The sequence below is a fragment of the Dermacentor variabilis genome, chromosome 7, assembly GCF_050947875.1.
Source record: "Dermacentor variabilis isolate Ectoservices chromosome 7, ASM5094787v1, whole genome shotgun sequence".
NCBI classification, from domain to species: Eukaryota; Metazoa; Arthropoda; class Arachnida; order Ixodida; family Ixodidae; genus Dermacentor; species Dermacentor variabilis.
Window position 1 is genome coordinate 157,604,325 of NC_134574.1, and position 19,885 is coordinate 157,624,209.

Genomic DNA, 19,885 nt, shown 5'->3' on the forward strand with positions numbered 1-19,885 from the left:
CCACATCCATACGAACGCGCGCGAACGAGACGCAAGCCATGCCGTCTGAGTTCGAGAGCAGTTATTTCATAAAAGCAAAAACAAACAATAATGTGACGTCAAATCCGGTAAAGTCAACTTGTCCTCCTTTCTCACCTTCTCTCAGCTAACGCATGCGCAGCGACCACGGAGCACTCGGGGGCGATGTTCAGGTGCCATCATCGACGTGCGTCCGCCGCCGAAGCTCGCACCCTCCGCAGGCAGGCGCTTCTGTCGATCTGTCGTGCGCGCTCTTCTCACCGGGGGGCGCGATGAATTGGGGGCGGAGAGCAACGGGGAGCCGCATCACCCCTCCAGGAAGCAGGAGGCGGAGGGTGTGGAGGGGAGGCAGGACCGCTACCATCCTTCCCCCGCATCACTTTTGCGACCGCCTTTTTCCTAATAGAGACACGCTGTGCGTCGGTGTCTGACAACTCCCCCGCCCAACTTGTCTCCGCTCAAACCAAACCAGCCTCATACTGCCTTCCACTCATCGTGTTTCACCAGTCGCCGGTGCAAATGTGTCGCACGCGCCGCGAATCCCGAGGCTTGGCACAACTGAGAACAATAAAGCGGCGCGTGCTGTGAATTCGAGGCGCCACGCGGCGCTATATACAGAGTGCACGTACCGAGCTAGAAAACGCGCGCACGTCGCCTCTTCCCGTTTTTGTTTCGAAGCGAGGCCCAGATCGCTGCGGGAGTAGCAGGCGCAGGAGAGCAGGAACAGATGCACCTTGCGTTTCCGCCTGCCTTTCGCGGGTGGAGGACAGGGTGGAAGGCGCGCGTCGTTTTCGCTTTCGAATTTCCTTTTTCTTTTTTGAAATTCTTGACTGCACTGAATACCTTCCGCTTTGTTCTACAGAAAGCGTAACCTTTCGAAACGACAGCTCGGCTGCAGTGCTCGCGGAAAACATCGATTCCAACAAACAGCGCTCGTTTTATCGAAGCGACATTTATAAGTTACACGTCTGTCCCAAGCGACGCGCATAACCTGGTCCAGTGGAAGCTTGACAACGGACGAGTAAAACCAACTGGAAAAATTAAATCGTTAACTGCGGCCTTTGACTTGGCTATTGTGCGCTCGACCACTAGTGACACTGGGACAACTGCTACGTCGGTCTGCTTGATGTTGCACCGCATTGCTTCAAATCTGTGAGGAGAAAGCATTCCTTCGTCATCGTTCTGCCAAAATTTTGTAGTGTCACCAGTCTCACGGGCGCGGCACGAAGCAAACAGGATTTATTCGCTTTAGCGATGACAAAATTTCAGCTAACGATGCGAGTTGTTTCTTCGTTGAACATGACGAGGGAATGTGACGCAGTGTCAAATGACCACGTCTGTCCGTGGTTTCGATCTTCTTTTCATGGTTCCAGTTTCATCGGTGGAGCTTGCCCATCTACATGAAACTATATGGACGACATTCAAGGTAACCTTTCTTTTTCTCCGCGGTCTGTTATCTTGATTTTAGTCGGTGTTCCAGATTCCTCGCAGAAACCGGAAACCTGAAGACGAGGCTAAAATAACAGAAGAACGTCCCCGCCTGGTCCCGTGTTATCGTTATTATCTCGGGCCCATGGGTATATGTGCCCACTCTTGGCCGCTTCCCTCAGAACAGATATGTACCACTGGACATGTACCCAAATAAAAGTCAAGCAGTAGACGAGGCAAGATGTGAACAAGTGTGCAATAGGAAGTGAAGTGAATAAAACTGGACCGTAGCGTGCATTGAGCGAGGAGCTGCGGAGAAGTCTGGAATGAGTCGGCTACAGAGAATAGTGTCAAATTCCGTTCCATTCGCGTCAATTTGTACAAACGTTTCCGTCATCAGCTTTATGTTTGCATAACGCTTCTTCAACACTAGCCCAAACACCAAAGAAAGCTTCGCGTAACACCGATTACCACTTAAACGCTGGAAACGCTGAACTTTTCTTCTGTAAAACTCTCCCCAGGTGAATTAGTTGGCAGTTGAGCTAAATTGACACCACCACAAGTTAGCGCACGTACCTGAAGGTAACAGACTTGAGTGCCCGACTATAGACATCCTACACCTAACTTAGTGCATGTGAAAGTGCGGTATAGACTCATTTTCTCTCTCTCTCTCTCTTTCACTCCCCATCACGCTCCCCACGTGTAGGGTAGCAAACTGGACTCAGTCTGGTTAACCTCCCTACCTTCCCTCTTTTCAGTCTCTCTCTCTCTAGCGCGCGAACGTCGAACAGCAACGGCTGATCCAGCGGGCTCGCGAAGTCGCGCATGGCAATGGAGCCCTGGACTGAGGGCCCCAATCATCGAGGAAATTACCTACTTGTTTTGCCAATGAAATGTGTGTTCTCTCTCTCTCTCGTTCTCTTGCCCACACCGACAGCGACAGCAGCGCTGTCGCCGTCGCATGTTTTCGTGACGTCACGCTTTGCGCAGTTCGTCTGCACCGGGTGTCCACCTCCTGCACCGCGGCGTTCGGACCCGCCCTGACAGAAGGCGCTCCCCGGTTCGTCTCAGCGGGAACACGCGGCGTCCCGCTGCGCCTTCACGCAGCGCGTCTCTACGTCCGAGCGGAGCTCGAGGGGCTCGGTCAAAGGGGGGAGCGGAACCGCGCGGACGACTTGAGGCGCGCGCGCTGCCGACGGTATACGGGCTCGCTTTACGGAGCGGTGGGCTTTCGGCGTGTACGCTCGCATACGCTGCTCCGTGGGCCGTGCTTAATCGCTCCCCCCCCCCCCCCCCCCGCGTCCCTCCCTTCGCGATTCCTCCTGGAACAAGTTCGCGCATGCTCGCCGGTCTAGATAAGTGCGTGCCGCCAGCGTCGGAGAAACGGTCTGGACTTCCCTTGTGCCACCTGCGGGCTGGAATAACCCGCCTCTTGAAGCGTGAGCGACGAGCCTTTGGTTAGGCTGCGCGCTGTGCCAGTGCGGTGCAGTGTCGTTACGGGACTCATTTTTTCCGGGGGGCGGGGAAGGGGGGGAGCACGCACTTGACCGGGGACGGAGTGGATGAGGGAGGGGGGGGCCTCGACAGGTGGCATCCTGGAACATGGAAATTTCGGCGTGCCTCCCCCCCCCCCTCCCATTTCTGGCTGCGACCCTGGTGCGGCGGACAGTCCACTGGAAGAAGTGAACTGAGTGCAGGTGAGTTGGAGGCGAGGAGGTTGCTTTGTCGTTGCGTAGTCAAGCAAGGCTATATAATATTATTTTGGCTTCTAGCGCGAAGTGAAACACGGACACAGAAAGGAGCAGGCTCGTCCTGTCTGCTCCTTTCTGTGTCCGTGTTTCACTTCGCGCTAGAAGCCAAAATAATGTTACCGTACCAACTCACCCAACTGCCTATCCTTTTGCTATATAATAATAATAATAATAATAATAATAATAATAATAATAATAATAATAATAATAATAATAATAATAATAATAATAATAATAATAATAATAATAATAATGAATGTTTATTATAGCGCCCAGGAACAGCTACGGATCCTTCGTACTTGTGCGCTTAAAGAGTAACACGCGAGACAAAACCTACAGAGAAGGCAAATGTAGTAGACAAAACAATGTGATAGGATAGGGAAACAGAAAACGAGGAGGCGGGCGTAAGAGGGAGTTACTCATGCACCACGATTATCGACATTCAAACAAAACACAGGAAATCAGCGCTGAAGTATATGTCAACGCAGGCAGAATACAAGTAGAATATTATGTCGATACGGAGATTCGCGCCGCCTCGGTCGTCGTCACGAACAATGGAAGCTGCGGTTCTCACGCGATCGCCACACTCGTGCAGACCTCCGATGCCTCTGTTGATATCGCTGTTAACACGCCCGTTCACTTAATGCCCACACAGGACACTTAGCGGTCAATTGTTCGTCTGGTATAAGTCTTCTCGCTTCTACTTAAGAAACGGCGCAATGCGCAAGAAAATAGCCAGATTGCCACGAGACGAGACGCATTCGTCAGCATTTGCACGAACAGACAGGCCTTACATTTTCGAGGCAACGCCCAGGATACGCGGTGGCGGCACTAGATGGCAGCGAACTTTCATGGAGATGTGGGAAAGAGTTGTTCCACTCTAGTTACACGCCTGATAATAACTCATTTCGATGGTGGCTGTTGTCAAGGTAGAATTACTGACTATATATTCCTGCCAATGGCATATTAATTCCATCAGAGGCAACGCCTGTGCGCGGGCATGCCCATTAAGTCCGTTATAACAGCCCGCAAACAATCGTGAATTTCATATCATTTGGACTTTATTTCTTTATATGGACTGTATGCACTTTATATGGACTAAGTTCGCTACGAGTTATCTGGTTCTATCATCACAACGCCTGCTAAATGACACGCCCCCTTTAGCCCGATTTCTGCTGTCAAGGCAGAATCACTAGCTATATAGTCTTGCCGGTGCCTACTACCACCACCGCAGCCAACGACTGAACGCTCACTGCGCTTGGTTTCGGCGCGGTAGGTGGCGGGAGGCAGAATGAGACTCGCGAACGCCACCGGTGGCGTGTCTGCGACCCAAGTTGGCGCCATTGCCGTAAATGGTGAGGCCAGGGTTACGAGACTAATCCTCAGCTGGGGGTATAGTTTGAAACACTGTCACCTTGTGGTTTGTTTTTTTCTTTCTTAGAATAACTTTTTACAACAAAAACAAAGCGTCGTTAGAATGCGTTGTTAAGTTACCGGTTGCTTCGCGGAAATTACGCTTGTCTTTATTTTACACGCGCACGTTTTACACGCACATGCAGTAGCAACAACAAATAATTTCCCCTGCGCTTTCCTTCGTGTCATTGTCCATGGGCTTATTATGATGGCGATTAATAAAAATCGGGCCCCCTCGGTTTCCTTTCTTCCCGTTCATTACATAGCGAGGTCCTAGAGTCCGACAGATCTCTTTGATGTCTTCAGGCAGCGTACGAGGGTTTATTGATCCGTTGCCTTCACCCAAAAAAGTTCACGTACTACGTGATGCCTGTGGTAGATAGGATGTTCACACTCCACTGCCAAGGCCCTGAATGGTGGCGCTAGGTAACACTCCCCGGGTTAGATCTAGCACACACACATACGTACTAAGAACGTGTACAGGAAAACGGCGCCGCGGCAGCTCACTTTATTAGTGCATCGCACGTGTAATGCGAAGACGTGGGTTCGTATCTCACTGGCGGTCAGCTTTTTTTATTCACTTTCGTTTCCATTTATTTATTGTTTCCCTATGCATTTATTTATGTTTCCCCTATGCTTTCCTTCGAGTCATTCTCTGTTGACTTCTTATGAATGCAGCGTTCGTGTGCCTTTTGTGAAAATCGATTCAAGAAAGTAATGAAAAATAACAAGAAAGAAGAGTGTATAAACGTAGTATTTTATCGGCAGTGGCACTACATGATCAGGCACTGTCAAGTTTTCTACCATTTTCGCTACGCATGTCGCATTCTATGCTAGCAAGCTACAGCATTCATGCTTTCGTATCTTTATTATTATTATTATTATTATTATTATTATTATTATTATTATTATTATTATTATTATTATTATTATTATTATTATTATTAATAAACAGGTGACGTTTACTTCTAGCATTACCTAACCAACTCGCAGTATCAGACAATGCCCACTTGACAACCGTAATAACAACTTGATGTCAATTAACTAACGAAGCAAGCATAACTGACTAGAGCGGCGCAGAAAATTACGTTGTTGCTGCTAATATTCGTTGCCAGGGTGCATGCCCAGTATTGAGTCACTGGAAAGTTGGCTTGTAAAGGGGGTACAGGTTGCTGCGCCGCATACGCAGCCTTTGTGTGGGGAAGCCAGAGTTGCAGTCGCCAAACAGTTTTTTTGCCTGCTTGCATTTAACTTTTCACTTTTTATTGCCGCAGCTTTTACACGCGCTCGTGGTGCTGTGCTGCCTTTATTGCTGAAGTCGGCCACTCGGTCATCTGGAGGTTGGACCACTCAGACCGTGTGGTCGATCCCAGCTACAACAGTTATATGGCAGCGTGTCAGCCATGTCAAGAGCCCAGAAAAAATCACTCCCGCCCACCAACTGGTCACTTGCATGCGAATAAGACTGAGGCATGACGTGGAACGCTAGCTCACCTGGAAATGTTATTTTATAAAAAAAAAAGACATGATTGCAGTCGCTGATTATTGAAGGTGCATAGTGGTGAAGTGTGTTGTGCACTGAAGCACGGCTGGTCGTCAGCGCACATCCAGACAGGCTGTGTTTGGAGCTACCGCTTGCTAGACATGTTCATTAGTGGGCAACAACACTCCGCCATGCACGCTACTCTGTGTGTCAAGATGCGGCATGCGTCGGTTGGCACGCTGCCTGTATATTCTAGTTTACGGTACCAAGGGGCTGTTTTCTTGGTCAGTTCCTTTCGGCGATAAGATCACTTTTGTGAGATTTTGATGGCTCGGCACCGGAAGTGTAAAAAAAGATATTAAATTATAGGGTTTTACGTGCCAAAACCATGTTCTGATTATGAGGCGTGCCGTAGTGGGGCGGACTCCAGAATGTTTGACCACCTGGGGTTCTTTAACGTTCACCTAAATCTAAGTACATGGGTGTTTTCGCATTTTGCCCCCATCGGAATGCGGCCGCTGTGGCCGGGATTTAATCCCATGACTTCGTGCTTAGCAGCTCAACACCATAGCCACTAAGCAACCACGGCGGGTTAGAACCTATGGGTGATAGGGCTTCTCGCACAGTGCCAAGCATGCTATGTATTTTGTAAATGCCAGGAATGCTGTTGCTCATAGATTCCAACATGTTCAGTTCTGAGTCATGCGAGGCAGCCATGTCCCCCCAATATTGCCTGCCTCCCAAGAAACATGTTTTGAATGACACAGTACAAGGGAGCAAATATTTGTTTCGCTATATCTGATGTTGCGTTGGATCTTGTAGTTTTGATGTCATTATAGCCGTAGGTCAGCCCATTAAAATAAAGCGTGGCCAACCAAATTTTTAATTTACTTCGTTGTACACGATAATTCGTTATATCCATTTTCGTTATGTAGAGGTTTTGCTGTATCGTTGGCTTCACTGTTTTTGGTGATTAATATGGATAGGTCTCGAACCAGCTGTATGGATAGCATCTCCTGGAATACCACCACTTTTGGTGAACAGTACGTCTTTACTTATGTATTTGCAAAAGGTGATTGCTACTCATGCCTTTCACCCAGAACACATGATTTACAGTGTGCTAAGATCTAAATTCGAGCTAGTTGGTATGGCAACATCTTTGCAAGGAATAGCACAAAAGACAAGGCAAGCGAGGCAGACATCCACAGGGTGCTGCGTGTGTATGTGTCTGCTTTGCCTGTCTATAAAATTTTACTGCGTGTGTGCAAAATAGTTTTCAACTGTCAGTACTTTGCTGGAAGCCTGCTTGCTTAAAAAAACATTAATCGGACAACCTATGTAGCCCATCAAAAGACATTAGAACTTTGTGGTGGTTTATGAATATATGGCCATCGTCCTTGTCATTTTAGTGGCAGGAAACAAGCCAAGGCGAAATGGAAAAAATGCAAGAAAAGATGATTTGGTGTCGTAATGTGTGCAGTTCGGTAAAATAGGGTGCAAGCCTGGGCTAGTAGTTGGTTGGTCATAATTAAACTAACAGTGTGAAAGTAAAACTTGGACACCAGAGAATATAAGGGGATGAAACACAACGCTGACTTCCAACTAGTTCATTCTATGTGACACGGATGCTTTTTTACAACTCACGGGCAGCTACAAAAAATTTAACAAAATTAAATGCTTAAGAGATGAAAAAATAAAAAATAGAAAACGGAAGTGATATGAACAAAATATACACAAAGGGCACCAAAAAGACGTTGGCTAAGCCAATACGATATGCATGCTATGATATTTTTGGACATTCTGCTTTCCAAGTTTGAAAGCTTTTCCTCAGATATAACAATTGGTGAAGCATTTGGTGTCGCAACGTATCATCTCGGATGTTTCAATGATTTCCTTTATTCTGTTGATGCAGTGCCGTATTCTGTCCTTTCTCTTGCGTTCAAATGCTTTACCTTTGTGCGGTTAGTTTAATTAGTTTGGTAAAGTTCTCACATATCTTGGAAATGTTTCTGTCTGGCTTTTTCACTCAAGCAATGCTGTGCGTGGCACTGGCTTGCAGTTACCATGCGTGCGCCTTAATATAGCCTCCTTTATACTGCATTTGAGGAAAGAAAAAAAAACTTAATGGCAGTGATCATAGCAGTGTGTGATCATTGAGGGGTTATGTTTCCAGCCGCCTTTTTCACTATATCAAAAGGCTTGAAACAATGAGCTTAATTGTTTCAGTAATCTATTTCAGGCACCTCTGGTTGGCATTCCGTTATTTTTCATAATTGTTTCAATATTTCTCTTTCAGATGATCCCCCAAGCATTGCAACTGGCCATGGAGGAAGATGTAGAGTACAGGAAATCTCTACCAAGAGGTTACCTAAACTACATGGGCGTGGCCAATGCAGATGTGGTTTGTAATCTTTGTCTGCTTGCTTGTTGTTAAATAGTGTGTGTGCAACTTGAAACAGGGCCTTGCAGCATGAAATCTACTACGTTTTCATGTGAGCAATTTGCTGCTATTTGCATGAAAACTGCTGTATTACAGGTTGAGAATCGAGAACTGATACAATCCCCCTCTTTCATGTTCCTGTGCTGCCCTCTGACGCATGCCGCTGGAAACGTTTTGGGAGTGTGTCGGGGATTTCGCCGGTTGATTTGTGTACCTGCGCCTATGTTGAGTGCGTGTCGGTTGTGCGTCTCATGGATCGCGATTAATTAATAATTGTTTCTCCGGGGCAGCATGTCGTTCACCCATTGACTACAGTGGGTGAATAGGCCCGAGTGCACTGTTGTGGTAACAGCGCGGCCAATAAAGGCGCGCCGAGTTCCGTCTGCGGACGCGGCTGTCTTAGAGTTCGTTATCGCTGATGCCTGCGATTGCACATCGCTTTTTGCATTCCTTTTACACATTCACTAAACATTTCGCACATTCAAGAAACCTTCGAGCGCAGCCTTCCACGTAGGATTTGCCAAAGCGGTGCATTTGTTTACATCTACAGCTTCAGATCGCTGTTAGCTTCGGATATTGTAGAAACGGTGCATCGCTGATGTGAAATAATCTCAAAACGTAGCAAAACGTAGATATCTGCACATGTGAGCCGCATTGTTCCTCCCCGAGACGAGTGAATATGAGCGGCCGAGTCACTTAATCAACTGCAACTGTGATCCAGACGCATGTATATTGCGGGCTGTTACTACTTACTGATTCTCGCTCTTGTTTAACTTCATCATATTTACAGTTTGTACGTGCTATAAAGGATTATTAGAGACAGCTGTGCTCGGCATAAGCCCCAACTTATAGGCCATGTAGTTTTCTCGCGAAACCATGGATGCCATCGCTGACACCGTTGGCAACTGAGCGAGCTTATGCTGCTGTGCCGAATGATTATTCTCTTCTTTCCCGTTTGACGCAGAGGTAAACACTGCTTCTATGCAACTAAGAAATGTGTCAGTATAACAACACACACACGCCCACCATGTATGGGAATGCGACCGGCGGCGTTCGGGAACGGTGTCCAAAGTACAAGATGCTGGCACAGCGCTGTGCCGCCGCTTGCCGCTTATTGTGTACGTAGTTATCAAATTGCTGTAGTAGTTACCAAATCGCTGTAGGGCCACAACTTAACTATAAGAGCAGTTTCCTTCGTCCTGACTGCTTTATTTTTAAGTTCAGCTCCATCGGTAGCGGCTGCACGAACTCGACAGGGTCAAGCCTAGCCCAACTCTCGCTAAACAGGATCAACGTTGACTCAAACTTCACATGCACGGCATGAGAGGACTGAAGCTCGTGCATTTCAACTTCGAAGGCATGTCGACCCATTTTGAGCTCAAATAATTATATTTATAAGTGAATCAGCTGCAGCTATCGTGTTGTTGGTTCAATGGCTGATCGCGTTGTGTTCGGTCTAGCTATCATGGTCGGCACGCTGATTTTGTCGGTGCCGTTGACAAGAAAGCCCGTCGCACTACATGACAACTTGCACCCTTCGGTTGTGTCGTTGTTGGCCTATTATGATCAAATGGTCTCAGTGACACTATGCTGAATTGTCGGCCAATCGTCGGTGTCAGCGCCTTGTCAGTCTCGTATCGACGCAGTGTTACCTTGCCTTAAAAGAGTACATGAAGCCAGGCACGCGCTGCCACCACCAGCAACAGTGGGCAGACGCTGCAAGAAGACTGCGTCAGCAACATGTTTTTTTAAGTGTCGCCCAATTGTAACGCAGGGGTTTAACGATAATTTTGACAGCCGTCAATGCAAGGCGGCAACTATGAAGCCCTGGCTCTTTGGTCTTACGCGCGTTTCCGGCACCCCACCGACGTCGAGCTACCAGCAGAGTTTCAACGCGGTACACGGCACAAGTGTTCGCTGCATTGAGCATCCATGCGATATTTTTTTACGGGGTAGCTTTTCCCGATATCTGGCTGCGTGGCCGCGTGCGCGTCCCTTCCGAAACGTTTCATAACTAATCGGCTAGGGCAGGGCGCAGGCACCGTTGCGCCGTGAAAAACGTGGATTGCTGTACAATTGAAGTGAAATGAATGAGAAGGCGGACCGAGGGGTTCCATTGTTTGTTAGTTATAACGATATGAAAACAGGAAGTGAAGCCAAGGAAGGCAACTGTTCTTCTTAATTGAAATGTCTAAAGAAATATTGTCCGTTTCGCGAAAAGGCGAAGCATTGAAAGCTACTGACTGCAAGATCAAGCAGAGTCACTAGCTGGCGGGCACCGGCTGAACAACAGAGTGTGGATTGCACCGTGCATCGTCTGCTATGCCTTACGTGTTGACATGTGCGCACGCAGCTTGCATATTAAAGCCAATTTCTTCTGTGATTGTGGCACCACCATAAATGCTGTCTGGATTTTTTTTATGATGTACAGAAGCATTTAACGTTTCGCTGTCCTTGTGCTGCAGTGAAATCAGTGACTGCCCATGTCAAGCATACAATGTGCTATCGTTGCGCTCTCTATTCGCCACAATCATAGCAATTTTATTATCGCTTTGTGTTTCTATTAAACCACAGAAAGCATTTTTCCTTGCTGTTTTAAAGAAATCTAATGAGTGCAGCGATATGTGTTTGCTCTACTTTAGCGATTTGTTGCAATATATTCATCACTCTGCCATCTTTGCGATACCATGCAACACGAATGAGGTGGGGTGAATATCACTGAGTAGTAAAAAAAAAAAGAGAGAGAATCGCTTGTCCGCACTAACGCAGCAATGGTGCTGCGACCTACAGCTCGATCTCGTGGCGAATAGTAAGGTTTAGCATTGCACTGAAGACGTCTAGGAACGCTGCCATGGTGTGCAGTGTGACAGCAGTGTCGCAACTCAATGACGCATGAGGTGAGGCCGAACGAAAACTGTCGGTGTTCGTCAGTGTCCAAGAAAAAAAAAAAGGTGGGGATTGCATAAATTTAGCTTGACATTCACTACGGTATGGTATGTACACAGCTGTTCAGCAAGAACGCTAATGTGTGTGCAGTCATGAGAGCAGTGGAAGCGACAGACCTGACTGAGCGAAGCATCCACTTGGCTTCATCGCTTTTGGAGCCAAACGCACTTTGCCTCTGTAGGCCTTCTAATCTTCCATGCGTTGGTCTTGCATGTGTCGTTGATAGCTGGACAGCATTACAAAGCCCTTGCTGGTGAGCCCGAGGTCACGAGTTCGATTCCCGATTGAGGGAGCCACATTCCGATGAAAGCTGAATGCAAAAAGCCTCCTGTACCATGTTTTTGCTGCACATTACGTAATCCCACATGGTCAATATTCATCTGGAGTGCTCCACTACAGCATCCATCATAACCCACTGTACAGTTTTGTTACGTTAAGCCCGATAATTTTTTTTACAACATTTTGTTTCTTTGCAGTAACAGTTATGGCTCTTAAAAATAATGTTGCTGCAACAGGTGTCTGTTAACCACTCTCGTTTGCGCCCTACTTTGTGTGCCAAATGCAGAACATGTGAACCACGGAAAGAAGAATTGTGGTGGATTTATCTGTTTGCTTGCAAAGCATATTGCTAGCGCAAGTGTTACCTGTGTCCTTTGTTAGTCAGCCATATGTTTGTGACTTGCCTCGATAACTTACAGAGTGTGTTGTTCTGCTGCTCAGAACAATGTTGCGAATTCAATTCCTAATCACAGCAGCCATATTCTGACGGGCTGATGAACTTTGAGTGCATGTTAAGGGTGCCAAGAACGCCACGTAGTCGAAACAAACTCAGAGGCTACCATTACGGTACCTCTCATAGCCAAGTTTTGGGGTGTAAAGCCAAAAAATTTTAATTTTAGATTTAAAGCCATATGCTTTTCACCTCAATGACCACAGTCTTCCTGTGCAAAATTGAAGTAAACACAGGTGTAAGTGAAAGGGCACATATTTAGGCCATCAAATCTAGAGCTGTCACAGCAAGTGTACTGCACATTGCGTAGGACAAATGCATATTTGTCTTTCTTGCAGTGTTTGTAGAATTAACTGCGTGTGCTGCATTACAACTGTTCAAATGTTGCCATGCACAGTGCACAGAAGCTGTAGCTTAGAGTATCATAGCTGAAGATTGCAAATTACAAGGAACAGACTGGTAACACACTGGTAAACTCAAGGCAGATTAAAATTCTTACTTAGCTCCCAATGCCTGGAAGGAGAGAATACAACTGCCAATTTCCGAGTACACAAAATGGCTGTCTCCTTAGCACTCAGAGATTAGCAAAGCTTGTAAAGCTGCAGTACTTGTGACAAGGTGGTGTTGAATGCGTTGAATTCCTTTTGAATACTAGCATTTCAACCTCAATTTCCATGTTTCTTTTATCACTGAAGGTGTTTGTTGAATTGTTCTGATTGTAGTAGATTTACCAAAACAAGCATTGAAAAACACTGGGAGTGTAAATATGAAAGCCCAAATGACGGTTAAGAACAGGCAGGCAAATTGGGGTGGGGGGTGGGGGTGGCAAATGTATTCACTGAGCTAGACACATACAGTTAATTTGGGTTGAGTAACAATATTCCGATTATTACAAGTCGGGGGGGGGGGGCAGGAAAATATTCACAACCTTTGTCTTGCTAGATCATATGACAAGAATAATGTTTCATAATGTTTTGTTGCAGTGACAAAATCTTTCTCTTGCACTCAAAGACAAAAGTGGGGTGCATTGGTGCACATCAGTGAACCGGCTTATTCCGTGCATGTGACATTTGTACAGTCTTTTTAAAAAGACTCTGCCTCACACTTGCCTATGCATGTGCCAATAAGTGGTCCCAGCCTTGCTTGAATGAAAAGAATGTTGAATGAAACAGGTGATTTAAACAGTACCCATAAGGCAGAATGAAATTGTTTTGTGAAGTTACTTACAGCACAATAAAATGGTGGTAATATACTTCAGTGTAGACATGCTTTCGCTTTCTCCTGCAAATAGAGCTGCGACATACAAGACAGCATCTATTGATGTTGTTTTGTATGTCACGCAAAAGAAACAAGAAAGGAGCGAGAATACTGGTTATGTTTTTGCTCTTTTCTGTGCATCAAAATTACAACTGGTAGCTGAATGCTGTCTACTTTAACAACTGTAGCAATGTGCATGTCACTTTTGAGCTTGTCATGCATGTAGCCATGTAGCATGTAGCCACCTTTGTCACCACAAATGTTTATGATTTCATGTTACCTAATGGAACGTTCTTAAGCCTCTGGTGAATGAAATCTTTGAGATTTAGCAACTGCAACAATGCACATGTCGCTTGTAGCCACCTTTGTCACCAGGAATGTTCTTGAGTCCAGGTTATCGAACGCGGTTATATTCAGCATCTGGTCAGTGAAGTCTTTCAACTTTAGGAACTGCAGCAGTGCACATGTTGCTTTACGAGCTTGTGACAAACATGGCCACAGTTCAGGTGCCCTTGTCACCAAGAGTGTTCCGAGTCCAACTGATCTAACATGGTACAGAGTGCGAACTGGTCGTTGTAGCAGGGACATACGTAGAGAAACTGTTCAAGTACCTCCACACACTTGCAACTGTTTCATGGATGTGTGCTCTCCATTCAGATGCGAAAAAAATTGTTTAGCCTTTCTGAACGGTGCATCCAGCCACAGTTGGCACAGCAATGTTGTATCACAGCTGCTGGGTAGTTGTGGTAGCTGCAGCTTCAGAGAAGTATAGAGAAGGTGACAGTTCAAGAGATGATCGGAGTTGTGTTTGACTAGCGTGACGTCGCAAGCCAGTGATGCTAGTTCTCTTGCAGCATCTACCCTATGCGAATGTCTTGAAGCTGTCTGGACACAAATGGGACTTATGGTAATGTACATTTTCTTTAACTTGTGCAGGTGAGCGATGCGCGTGAAGCCTTTTGGGAAAAGTGCGACACCTGGTGGAGAAGTTGGTAAACTATTGTCCTGTTGACGCAGCTGTTGACCAATGTGGCAAAGCTCACCTGCACGAAGCGCTGCCGCCACTCCTTTCACAGGGTGAGCATCCAATTCCTGCTGCAGCATCTTGGACAGCCAGGTCTCTAAAGCTACTTTTTAACAACTTAGACACGACAGATGGCCACAGGAACATGGGTACCTAAAATGATCAACATTGGTCGAATAAATGATGTCGCCAAGCACAAACCTTTCAATAGAAGGGCTTCTCTTCATCAGGGCAAGTCTTATTTTTGGCTAGGATGTGCATGATTATTTGAAAAAAAAAGCACCTGGTAATGCTTGATTCCAGGCTTTCAAAGTTTGCTGTGGCCAAAGCCTTACTTGGAAAATGTGAAGAGCATAGAGCATAAGTGAAAGCAAAGCTGAAATGACACTTTTCAACATTGTGTCTCGTTTTAAAATGCCTACATTTTAGTAAATTCTAGCAAAAGTATTTTCAGTGAGAGCTGTCTGCTTGAGGGAAAACTAAAAGTGAAAGGAACCAGAGCTTGCTTGGAAATAGCTAGAGAGTTTCCTGCAGCCCGTCTATAGGGTAACTGTGTGGATGTGTGCCAGCGAGTCTGGACCATTCAATAGGAAGCAATTACAAGAGCAGAAGATCGAAAATTGGACTGTGAAAAGGCACGTGCCCTTCTCGATCTGTTCCAGGCACATCTGCTGTAGCATGGTCTCTGTATCTTTCACTGTGGTCAATACGTACGCTACACTACAGTCACCACAGTAAATATTTGCAGTTTGACTGGCGAACAGTCATGGCAACTGCGTCACGCAATGCGACATGAGGCTTTCAAAATGTTTTTTTAAATTAAATCATACAATGAATGAAAGCACCCATTTCTAGAACAAGCAGATGACAAATGGCAGAACCCACCTGCTGTAAAGGCAGAGGCTCTTTTATTTCCTGGGACTGTAAAACAAGGCCAATTCCAGCAATGCAAATAATAATGTTCTTTGTAGCTGGCCACACTTCTGCATCCCAGTCAGAGTTGACTTTCAGGAAAGCACGTGCAGCAGCTGCTTCTGTTGCACAAAATTTTCTAACATTTACCCTTGTGTTAAACCTTTTGATATTTGGCTTGCCATGATGGTGCAGTGTCTATATTACTCTGCTGCTGAAGGAGAGGTTGCGGGATCAATTCCCTGCTACTGCGATTGCATTCCGACGAGGCTTGAATGTGAAAACGCTCACGTATAGTGCATTGAATGTTTGTTAAACAACCTCCAAGTGGCTGAATTAATTTGAAGGCTCCCACTATGGCATCCCTCATAACCTGCCAGTTGCTTTAAGATGTTATCGTTGTTATCTCGGGCCCATGGGTATATGTGCCCTCAATTGGCCGCTGCCCTCAGAACAGGTATGTACCACTGGACATGTACCCAAATAAAAGACAAGCAGTAAACGAGGCAAGATGTGAACAAGTGTGCAATAGGAAGTGAAGTGAACAAAACTGGACCGTAGCGTGCATTGAGCGAGGAGCTGCAGAGAAGTCTGGAATGAGTCGGCTACAGAGAATAGTGTCAAATTCCGTTCCATTCGCGTCATTTTGTAGAAACGTTTCCGTCATCAGCTTTATGTTTGCAAAACGCTTCTTCAACACTAGCCCAAACACCAAAGAAAGCTTCGCGTAGCACCGATTACCACTTAAACGCTGGAAACGCTGAACTTTTCTTCTGTAAAACTCTCCCCAGGTGAATTAGTTGGCAGTTGAGCTATATTGACACCACCAGAAGTTAGCGCACGTACCTGAAGGTAACAGACTTGAGTGCACGACTATAGACATCCTACACCTAACTTAGTGCATGTGAAAGTGCGATATAGACTCATTTTCTCTCTCTCTCTCTCTCTTTCACTCCCCATTCCGCTCCCCACGTGTAGGGTAGCAAACTGGACTCAGTCTGGTTAACCTCCCTACCTTCCCTCTTTTCAGTCTCTCTCTCTCTCTCTAGCGCGCGCACGTCCAACAGCAACGGCTGATCCAGCGGGCTCGCGAAGGAACATGGAAATTTCAATCATCGAGGAAATTTCCTACTTGTTTTGCCAATGAAATGTGTGTTCTCTCTCTCTCTTGTTCTCTTGCCCACACCGAAAGCGACAGCAGCGCTGTCGCCGTCGCATGTTTTCGTGACGTCACGTTTTGCGCAGTTCGTCTGCACCGGGGGTGCACCTCCTGCACCGCGGCGTTCGGACCCGCCCTGACAGAAGGCGCTCCCCGGTTCGTCTCAGCGGAAACGCGCGGCGTCCCGCTGCGCCTTCACGCAGCGCGTCTCTACGTCCGAGCGGAGCTCGAGGGGCTCGGTCAAAGGGGGGAGCGGAACCGCGCGGACGACTTGAGGCGCGCGCGCTGCCAACGGTATACGGGCTCGCTTTACGGAGCGGTGGGCTTTCGGCGTGTACGCTCGCATACGCTGCTCCGTGGGTCGTGCTTAATCGCTCCCCCCCCCCCCCCCCCCCCCCGCGTCCCTCCCTTCGCGATTCCATCCTGGAACAAGTTCGCGCATGGTCGCCGGTCTAACGCGATAAGTGCGTGCCGCCAGCGTCGGAGAAACGGTCTGGACTTCCCTTGCGCCACCTGCGGGCTGGAATAACCCGCCTCTTGAAGCGTGAGCGACGAGCCTTTGATTAGGCTGCGCGCTGTGCCAGTGCGGTGCAGTGTCGTTACGGGACCCATTTTTTCCGGGGGGCGGGGGGGGGGGCGGAGCACGCACTTGACCGGGGACGGAGTGGATGAGGGAAGGGAGGGCCTCGACAGGTGGCATCCTGGAACATGGACATTTCGGCGTGCCTCCCCCCCCCTCCCATTTCTGGCTGCGACCCTGGTGCGGCGGACAGTCCACTGGAAGAAGTGAACTGAGTGCAAGCGAGTTGGAGGTGAGGAGGTTGCTTTGTCGTTGCGTAGTCAAGCAAGGCTATATGATATTATTTTGGCTTCTAGCGCGAAGTGAAACACGGACACAGAAAGGAGCAGGCTCGTCCTGTCTGCTCCTTTCTGTGTCCGTGTTTTACTTCGCGCTAGAAGCCAAAATAATGTTACCGTACCAACTCGCCCAACTGTATATTCTTTTGCTATATAATAATAATAATAATAATAATAATAATAATAATAATAATAATAATAATAATAATAATAATAATAATAATAATAATAATAATAATAATAATAATAATAATAATAATAATAATAATAATAATAATAATAATAATGAATGTTTATTATAGCGCCCAGGAACAGCTACGGATCCTTCGTACTTGTGCGCTTAAAGAGTAACACGCGAGACAAAACCTACAGAGAAGGCAAATGTAGTAGACAAAACAATGTGATAGGACAGGGAAACAGAAAACGAGGAGGCGGGCGTACGAGGGAGTTACTCATGCACCACGATTATCGACATTCAAACAAAACACAGGAAATCAGCGCTGAAGTATATGTCAACGCAGGCAGAATACAAGTAGAATATTATGTCGATACGGAGATTCGCGCCGCCTCGGTCGTCGTCACGAACAATGGAAGCGTTCTGACGCGATCGCCACACTCGTGCAGACCTCCGAGTCCTCTGTTGATATCGCTGTTAACACGCCCGTTCACTTAATGCCCACACACGACACTTAGCGGTCAATTGTTCGTCTGGTATAAGTCTTCTCGCTTCTAGTTAAGAAACGGCGCAATGCGCACGAAAATAGCCAGATTGCCACGAGACGAGACGCATTTGTCAGCATTTGCACGCACAGGCAGGCCTTACATTTTCGAGGCAACGCCCAGGATACGCGGTGGCGGCACTAGATGGCAGCGAACTTTCATGGAGATGTGGGAAAGAGTTGTTCCACTCTAGTTACACGCCTGATAATAACTCATTTCGATGGTGGCTGTTGTCAAGGTAGAATTACTGACTATATAGTCCTGCCAATGGCATATTAATTCCATCAGATGCAACGCCTGTGCGCGGGCATCCCTATTAAGTCCGTTATAACAGCCCGCAGACAATCGTGAATTTCATATCATGTGGACTTTATTTCTTTATATGGACTGTATGCACTTTGTATGGACTAAGTTATCTGGTTCTATCATCACAACGCCTGCTAAATGACACGCCCCCTTTAGCCCGATTTCTGCTGTCAAGGCAGAATCACTAGCTATATAGTGTTGCCGGTGCCTACTACCACCACCGCAGCCAACGACTGAGCGCTCACTGCGCTTTGCGGCGCGGTAGGTGGCGGGAGGCAGAATGAGACTCGCGAACGCCACCGGTGGCGTGTCTGCGACCCAAGTTGGCGCCATTGCCGTAAATGGTGAGGCCAGGGTTACGAGACTAATCCTCAGCTGGGGGTATAGTTTGAAACACTGTCACCTTGTGGTTTGTTTTTTTCTTTCTTAGAATAACTTTTTACAACAAAAACAAAGCGTCGTTAGAATGCGTTGTTAAGTTACCGGTTCCTTCGCGGAAATTACGCTTGTCTTTATTTTACACGCGCACGTTTTACACGCACATGCAGTAGCAACAACAAATAATTTCCCCTGCGCTTTCCTTCGTGTCATTGTCCATGGGCTTATTATGATTGCGATTAATAAAAATCGGGCCCCCTCGGTTTCCTTTCTTCCCGTTCATTACATAGCGAGGTCCTAGAGTCCGGCAGATCTTTTTGATGTCTTCAGGCAGCGTACGAGGGTTTATTGATCCGTTGCCTTCAACCAAAAAAGTTCACGTACTACGTGATGCCTGTGGTAGATAGGATGTTCACACTCCACTGCCAAGGCCCTGAATGGTGGCGCTAGGTAACACTCCCCGGGTTAGATCTAGCACACACACATACGTACTAAGAACGTGTACAGGAAAACGGCGCCGCGGCAGCTCACTTTGTTAGTGCATCGCACGTGTAATGCGAAGATGTGGGTTCGTATCTCACTGGCGGTCAGCTTTTTCTATTCACTTTCGTTTCCATTTATTTATTGTTTCCCTATGCATTTATTTATGTTTCCCCTATGCTTTCCTTCGAGTCATTCTCTGTTGACTTCTTATGAATGCAGCGTTCGTGTGCCTTTTGTGAAAATCGATTCAAGAAAGTAATAAAAAATAACAAGAAAGAAGAGTGTATAAACGTAGTATTTTATCTACAGTGGCACTACGTGATCAGGCACTGTCAAGTTTTCTACCATTTTCGCTACGCATGTCGCATTCTATGCTAGCAAGCTACAGCATTCATGCTTTCGTATCTTAATTATTATTATTATTATTATTATTATTATTATTATTATTATTATTATTATTATTATTATTATTATTATTATTATTATTATTATTATTATTATTATTAATAAACAGGTGACGTTTACTTCTTGCATTACCTAACCAACTCGCAGTATCAGACAATGGCCACTTGACAACCG

General features: G+C 46.5%; 1 protein-coding gene across 1 annotated transcript in view; it reads left to right on the top strand.

The window, feature by feature from the left end:
- The first annotated feature begins 14,443 nt into the window (after positions 1-14,443).
- Positions 14,444-19,885, top strand: part of LOC142587230 (ribosomal oxygenase 1-like) — a 30,414-nt gene continuing 24,972 nt past the window's right edge. The window contains exon 1 of the mRNA XM_075698100.1: positions 14,444-14,543. The gene's annotated coding sequence lies outside the window, so the exon portion shown is untranslated. The remainder of the gene's footprint in view (positions 14,544-19,885) is intronic.